The following is a 7,323-nucleotide window of genomic DNA, read 5'->3' on the forward strand; positions in this document are numbered from 1 at the left end:
GTCCCCGGTGGGCGTGGGTGGATAACAGAGGCCAAACAGCTTGACTAAACTGGGAGAGCCCTCAGAGGTGCGGGGGCATTGGTGTCCTCCTCCAGGGCACAGGGACAGCTAGGAAAACAAAGACTTGCTCCATTTCCTGGCCTGTGGGCCCCCCATCTTTGAGTGTGGAGGCAAGAAAAATACAGTGGGATCCAAGTCTCCCTGGGTTCCTCCCAGGCTGGAGCAGAGAAAGCCAGGAGAGGGGCTCAGAGAGTGCTCGCAGGGTTGGGGGTCTGGCTAGGGGTCGGGGGAGTGGGATTCTTACCTCCGCAGTTCCTGGGGCGAGATCTTCCTATTCTCAAAGCCTGGAACCAGAGATTCGAATAGAGGAGCATTCTCACTGGAGCAGCCTCCTGCTGTGGGTGGAGGGGTGCAGGGACCCTGGCCCCAGGGAGGGTGGCCTCGGATGTTAACAATTAACAATGACTCTCAGGTCCTGAGTGCAGATTAAAGGGCCCGGCGCTGTGCCAAATGCTTTACAAAATGATCTCATTAAATCCTCAAAACCCCTTGGTGTGACTGCCTCTAGTCATCCATTTATTCATTCAGCAAATATTGGTTGAGCACCTACTATGTGCATATTTATTCAGCACCTACTGTGTGCTGGGTTCTATGCTTGGAAGTAGAGATACAACAGTGAGAAGTAAACAGATGTGGGGATGCAGAACACCTGTTGGTCTCCCACACTGCTGGTGGGAATGCAAAATTGTGCAGCCACTCTGGGAAAAGTCTGATAGTCTCTTGTAGCTAAACAAACCCTTACCATACGGCCTAGCAATCCCACTCCTGGGAGTTTCACCTGAGAAATGAAAAACTATGTTCTTGCAAAAACCTGTACATGAACATTTGGAACAGCTTATTCATAATCACCCAAAACTGGAAACAACCCAAATGTCCCTCACCTGGGGAATGGATAAATAAACTGGCATATCCTGACCTTTGGCCAGTCTGCAGCCTTCTGCTCTAGACTAAGAAATAGCTGAGACCAAAAGCAACTCATAATAGGGTGCTCTGAGCTTGTTAGAAATGCAGTTCTTGGGCTCTGCCAAGGAAGCATCTGGCATGTGCCTCACTCGCTTCACATAAGGCTTGTATCTTCACATGTGCTTTTGGCTGCAAGTAACCTATCATCTAGAAGGGGTGTGAACTGTATTTTATAGAAAGTGTGTCACATAACAAGTAGTCCTGAATTAGATGGTCCCAAGTTCAGTTAATTCAGCCTCAATTTTTTCAGACAGGAGGATGGGGGCCCCTGCACTCCCCCTGGGCTTTTCCTTGTGGTCACAAGATGGCGGCCACAAATCCAGACATTCTATGTTCAAACGTAGGACAGATGAAGAGAAGTTTCTCGAGGGTCTCTCTCTTATCACACAGGAAAAATCTCTCCCAGAAGCCTCTGTGAGACATGCACTTACCTTTCATTGGCCAGAACCAGGGCATCTGCCCACCTATAAACCAATGGCTGGCAAAAGGGAATGATTTAGATCAACAACAATTGTCCCCCTGGGACTGGGGATAGAGCATCTCTCCCTTCAGCACACTGCCATCTGCTCTGTGCTGGAACAAAGTGGACGTTCGCTCAGCCAGGAAGAAGGGAGAACGACAGTCTGTCTCCTGCAGGTCCCAGCATCAGCTTTTACATGTGATCTTCAAATAATGTTATACCCAAGTCACAGAGAAGTACTGCCAGACCTGATCACAGAAGCGATCATAGAAAATCATCAAACTTGGGTTCCACTATCAGACCACGTGAATTACTGTTTTAAAATAAATCCCACCCTCTCTGTCTCTGCCCGCTCCCGTTAGGTTGCTGTGTGTGTGCACACATGTTAGAGGCTTGAGTTTTAAAATCTAACCTTGTAAAAGTGACTTCAATTTTGGTAACTCCATTTTGGACTTTTTTCCTTTTCTTTCTCTTTTTTCTTTCTAATTTTTCACTATAGAGAGAACTAGTTCAGGCTTCTTTTGATCTATGAGAGTCCCTGCTTGATCCTCTCAACAGCCCTGCAAGGTGGGATTTACTGTCCCCATTGCACAGATGAGAACACTGAGGTCCAGGCGTAGGAAGAGCTCCCATGTGCAGCTCCAGCTTCGCCTGCTCTCCTCCCCACCACCTATGGAGAATGGACTCTCACCCTGATTTCCATCAGGAAACCACTCAAGAAATGAGCCCTCATATTCCATTGACAAGGTTGGTAGACTGGACCAAGATGGAGCCAAGAATCGCCCTTGTCACTTATAGGAGACCCCCAAGATGTTTTCCCACACCATGCCTGGTGGTCCAGTGGTTAAAGGGGGCGTGGGTTCAATTCCTGGTCGGGGAGCTATGATCCCACGTGCTGCGCAGTGTGGCCAAAAAATAAAATAAAATAAAATTTAGAAAAAAATAAAATAAAATGGAAAAGCCAAGGGTGTGTGCATATGTGTATTTGTACACATATATTAAAAAAAAATTACAGCCTCCAAGGACTGTGGCTACAAAAACACTTCTTTAGTAGATAGATGTCTGGCGCACCCTTGTGTGTCTCTATGGTGTAATAACATTGCAGGGTTTTCAAACAGTACATCTTTAAAAATAGTAACAACAATAATAATGGCTGATGTGCCGAGCAATGTATTAAGAAATTTAAACCCACCATCTCAGTTTTGACATAAAGTTCTTCGTTGGAATAAGTTTTTTTGGAGTAAGTTTTATATGACTATGGTAAAAGGAAAAAGTTCACACAATACACAAATGTAGACAGTGAAAAGTTATCTGCCTCTCACCCCCATCCTCCACGATGTGAAAAGTGCCCCTTAATGTCGGGCAGGGCACAACCTGCCCAGACTTGCACTGTGGCCCTGATATGGGTCTCTGTGCAAATGTATCTGTGGGATAAATTCTTAGACATAGAATTGCATGTGTATGCAGTTCTTTCCAGAGGCAGTTTGCACCATTTTGAATCAGCACTGGCACGAGGTGCAGTGACAGACATTTTTCCTATTATTTCCTTCACTTGCTAAACTATTACTGAGCACCTACTGGAGGCAAGGCGTTGTGTTAAGTCCCATGAAAGATTCCAGGATGACTCGGACTCACTGAGTGACATGGACATAATCTGAAGGCTCTCCAGGGAGCAGAGAGGCTGCTGCCTACCCCTGCCTTGATGGTCTTGGTCAACTCCCTGGGGATTTCAAAGCCTGTGCCCTGCGGATCCAGAAGCTCATTTCTGAAATGTGATCCAATAAGCAACCTCACAGAGCAGCCAGTGAAACCTGATGGGAAAGCACATGGGGTCAAGACCCAGCTCTGACCTTCCAGTGTGTGACATCAGGCAAGTTTCATGTCCTTACTGACACTTGAATTTTCTTACCAATAAAATATGGATAATAATACTTACCTTGGGTGAGGGAGGTGTCAGGGAAACCGAAGTCCTTCAGAAATATTTGTTGAATGAATGGACTGATGAGAGTCTTGATGTGAGTTTTGCTAAGGAGACATTTAAGATTAGGTATGTCTCAGATTAAATGCTTAATCATTTCTCCTCCTGGAAGACAATTCCTCCTCTTTCTGGATCAGTCAGGTCTCTTGACTGCAAAGGACAGAAAAAATAACTTGAACTGGCTTAAAAGAACACAAAGAAATGTACCGACTCACATATCTAAAAAGTTCGTGAATGGGTCTGACTTCGGACATGAGATGCTCAAAAGATGTCATTAGGAATCTATTTCTCTCATCCTCACTCTGCCAAATTCTGTCCTGGCCTCATCCTCAACCAGGCTCTCCTTGCTGGTAGCATGAAGGCAGAAACAGCTCTAGGCTTACCTCCTATTCCCTCAGAAATCCAGTTTAAAAAGAAAAGAAAACAGTCTCTCTTACAGGATTTAAAAATTATTCTCAGTTTGCCGTATTGTTGGCTCTGATTGGCTTAAGCTTGATCACATCCCCATTTTTCAACCAATCACTGTAGCCAGGAAGGTAGGGGATGGCATGCTCTCATTGGCCAGGCAGGAGATGGGGTGGTCCCCAAGGAGACAATCCTCAAGAGCCATCTATTGAGGGTGAGTAGAAGTGGACAGTGTCCAAACAACAGATGTCTGCTTCTGCTGCTCCATCCTTCACAAAAAATCTACTGGACTCTCTGCCTTCTTTGAATGATACCGTCAAAAAGGGACAAGAGAATTAAAAGAAAATGTAGTTCTTTTCTATATTGGAGTTGAGGCAGGCTGGAGAAAGCCACCAAAGCTTCAAGGCAGAGAGTGAGAAGTGGAACCTTAATATCCAGGCAAGTGTTGAAGGGATAAATGAATGCAACGGGGTGTGAGAACGGGGTGTGAGAATGGGGTGTGAGAACGGGGTGTGAGAACGGGGTGTGAGAACGGGTCCCTTTCTGCTTCCAGTTCGGTGGAAGCCACAAAAGCCAAGAGTAAGCCAAGCACCCACGGACAGCAAGTGCCCTCCCCTCCATCTTTGCAGGAATTGCAGAGGAGGTGGTCAAGATTGGTTTCCAGACCCTTAGCTCAGTCCCTACCCTGAGGAGGATGGAGAAGCTGACAGACAGAGAGGACTGGTTTTGGGGAGACACTGCTTTGGAGAAACTGCTTGGAGAAAATGCTGCGGCATGTCCTTACTGCCAGCACTCCAGCCCTGTGGTGGGAAAGAGGAGGTACCAGCTCTTCACCTACAGCCAAGCTGGAGAGATGCGGGGGAACTACCTGGAGAGTCTGCTCCTGTCTCCTGGACAAACCAGTGCCAGACCCAGGCCTAGAACAGTCTACAAGTTTCAGATTGTGGCTGCTCAGCCTCCACAGGATGAGGGATTACTGCCACCTGCAACAGGAAGTGGCTCCAGAGTGGGTCAAAGATGTGAATTTCTTCCAGGGGACTGGTTCTGAGCCCCACAGAAGCAGCTGGCATGGGATCGCTTGGGATTCTCAGTGGCAGGCCCACCTGGAAAGGTGAGGGATCCAAGGGGAGGTGACGGACCACGGGATGCCAAGGATCTGCGTCTGAGGAAGTGCGTTCAGATGTTCCCAGTGGGGGAATGGCCGAGAACCCACGCACGCTCCCCAGTAAGAGAAGGAATCAGCTGCAAATGCCCACTGAGTCCAGAAAGCATGATGCTGCGGCCTAACAGCGCCAGCCAAGTAAGGCCTTTCCTGCTTCTTATCTCTTCAGAGTCCGGTGAGGGGGGATGGGGAGGTGAAGGAAGAGTGGGGGAAGGGAGAGATGTAATGTGAATGAAATTGGGAATTTTGACATGACTCGACACTTTTTTTAGTATATTTATTCATTTATTTATTTTTGTCTGCGTTGGGTCTTCGTTGTTGCGCGTGGGCTTTCTCTAGTTGCGGCCAGGGGGGCCACTCTTCGTTGCGGTTGCACGGGCTTCTCATTGTAGTGGCTTCTCTTGTTGTGGAGCATGGGTTCTAGGTGCACGGGCTTCAGTAGGTGTGGCACACGGGCTTAGTTACTCTGCGGCATGTGAGATCTTCCCGGACCAGGGCTTGAACCCATGTTCCCTGCATTGGCAGGCGGATTCTTAACCACTGCGCCACCAGGGAAACCCTGGACATTTTAATTACTGAATTTAGACTGTTGTTACACTTGGAAATGACTAAAAGACATTTCATTGTTCTCATCATATTGTTATTTATCATGATCTAAGAGTGAACAGAAAAGCTATGGGATCTGCCCAGGTAAAGAACCCTCCCACTAACAGTGCACGGTTTAAGTGCGCGGTGGGAGAGGAAATAGAGTTGAGGTTCGCACCTGCTGACTTCCCCACTTTCAATGTACCTGAACGTGTCCGCCCCACAGGCAAGTTCAAAGAGACAGTGGTGGCAGGCAGGATCATTGTATGGAATGAGGCTTCAGATCCGGTGTGAGAAAGGGTGACCCCGGAAGCCTGGAAATCTCGGGTGCTACCATGGGGGTCACATTGTAAATGTCCTCAAAAAATGAACCCACGGTGGCATTAGAGAAGTTAGTATGGCTATTGGTGCTTTAAATGCCATTCAGATCTGAAGATATTGGTAAAGGACAAAGAAGTGTTGATTTGGAGCAAAAATTTTGAATCTCCTGCCAAGAGTTACCTGATCTGGTTCCAACTGTCAAGGATATAGTGAGAACTTATTTTGTGCCCAGCGTTGTGCCAGAAGCATTTCAGGGAGAAGGCAGTGAAAGCTGGCGTCCAAACACAGTGTCACTGCCAAATTCTTCCACCTCGTGAATTGACATCTGATTGAGAGATGACCTCAGAACGAGCTTTTTGGATTCTATCTCAGTAACCACCGACCCTGCCTGTCAAACCCAGAGATTTAGGATGGCATCAGACCCCAAATCTGGAAGAACTTAGCAACTTCACAGTGCCAGATCCAGGGGGAAAATATGCACACAGAGAAACCAGAAAAGCATAGAACGATGGGGAGAAAGAAAGAAAATGAAAACACTCTGTTTCCACTGGCAGAAATCAGTCTTTGCCAGGAAAACTGGAATGTTGACTTGGTACGCACATAATTCAATTTTCTACATGTTCAGAAGTAAAGAAAAAGAGAGACATTGGGAGAAATTGCTGATAAAATTTTAAACATTGGCAAAGGCAATATGTACATGAACTCAGCCCCATGTCAAATGCCTGATAATCTAAAAAGGTACATGCCACCACATTGACATACAGTATGATCTCAGTGATGTGAAAATACCTATCAAGATGCCTATCTCCATTTTTAACTAGCTTGAGCTCTCATCATAGGCAAAAGATTCGATGAACATATGCCAAAATACTGTTAGTAACTGGCAGGACATGGGCAGTTTTTATTTTTGATCTTTAGATGTTTCAGTGTTTTGCTATTTTTCTAACGTAAAAAAAATTTTTTTAACGATTTTTTTAAGCTAACTAGTCCCTTCATTATTGAAACAAGACACATGTACCTGAACTCACATGAATATACATGAAGCATAAAAGCTTGAAAACAGGGAGATACTCTCCTCTCCCAACACTCCCAAGCCCCACTTCCTTGAGATAACTACTGTTAAATTTTTGTGTTTCTTTTTTTTTTTTCTTTTACGTTGTTACCATGAAATATTTATACCAGGAATGAAAACCTGGGTGGGGTGTGTAGCCAACTGCGGGTTCAAAGCCACATCTAAAGAGAATGGCTGCTGTTCTGTGCCACCTGGTGGCTGGACTTCAGAATGCAGGCCCATTGTGGCCAGATCTCTCTCAAGAAAAGGCAGAAATCTGGAGTTATATGTGAAACAACCCAAATTTCAAAAGTTGGCACTATCTCAAATAATTTAAA

This window comes from Mesoplodon bidens, assembly GCF_964165515.1.
Source record: "Mesoplodon bidens genome assembly, chromosome: 15".
Taxonomy (NCBI): domain Eukaryota; kingdom Metazoa; phylum Chordata; class Mammalia; order Artiodactyla; family Ziphiidae; genus Mesoplodon; species Mesoplodon bidens.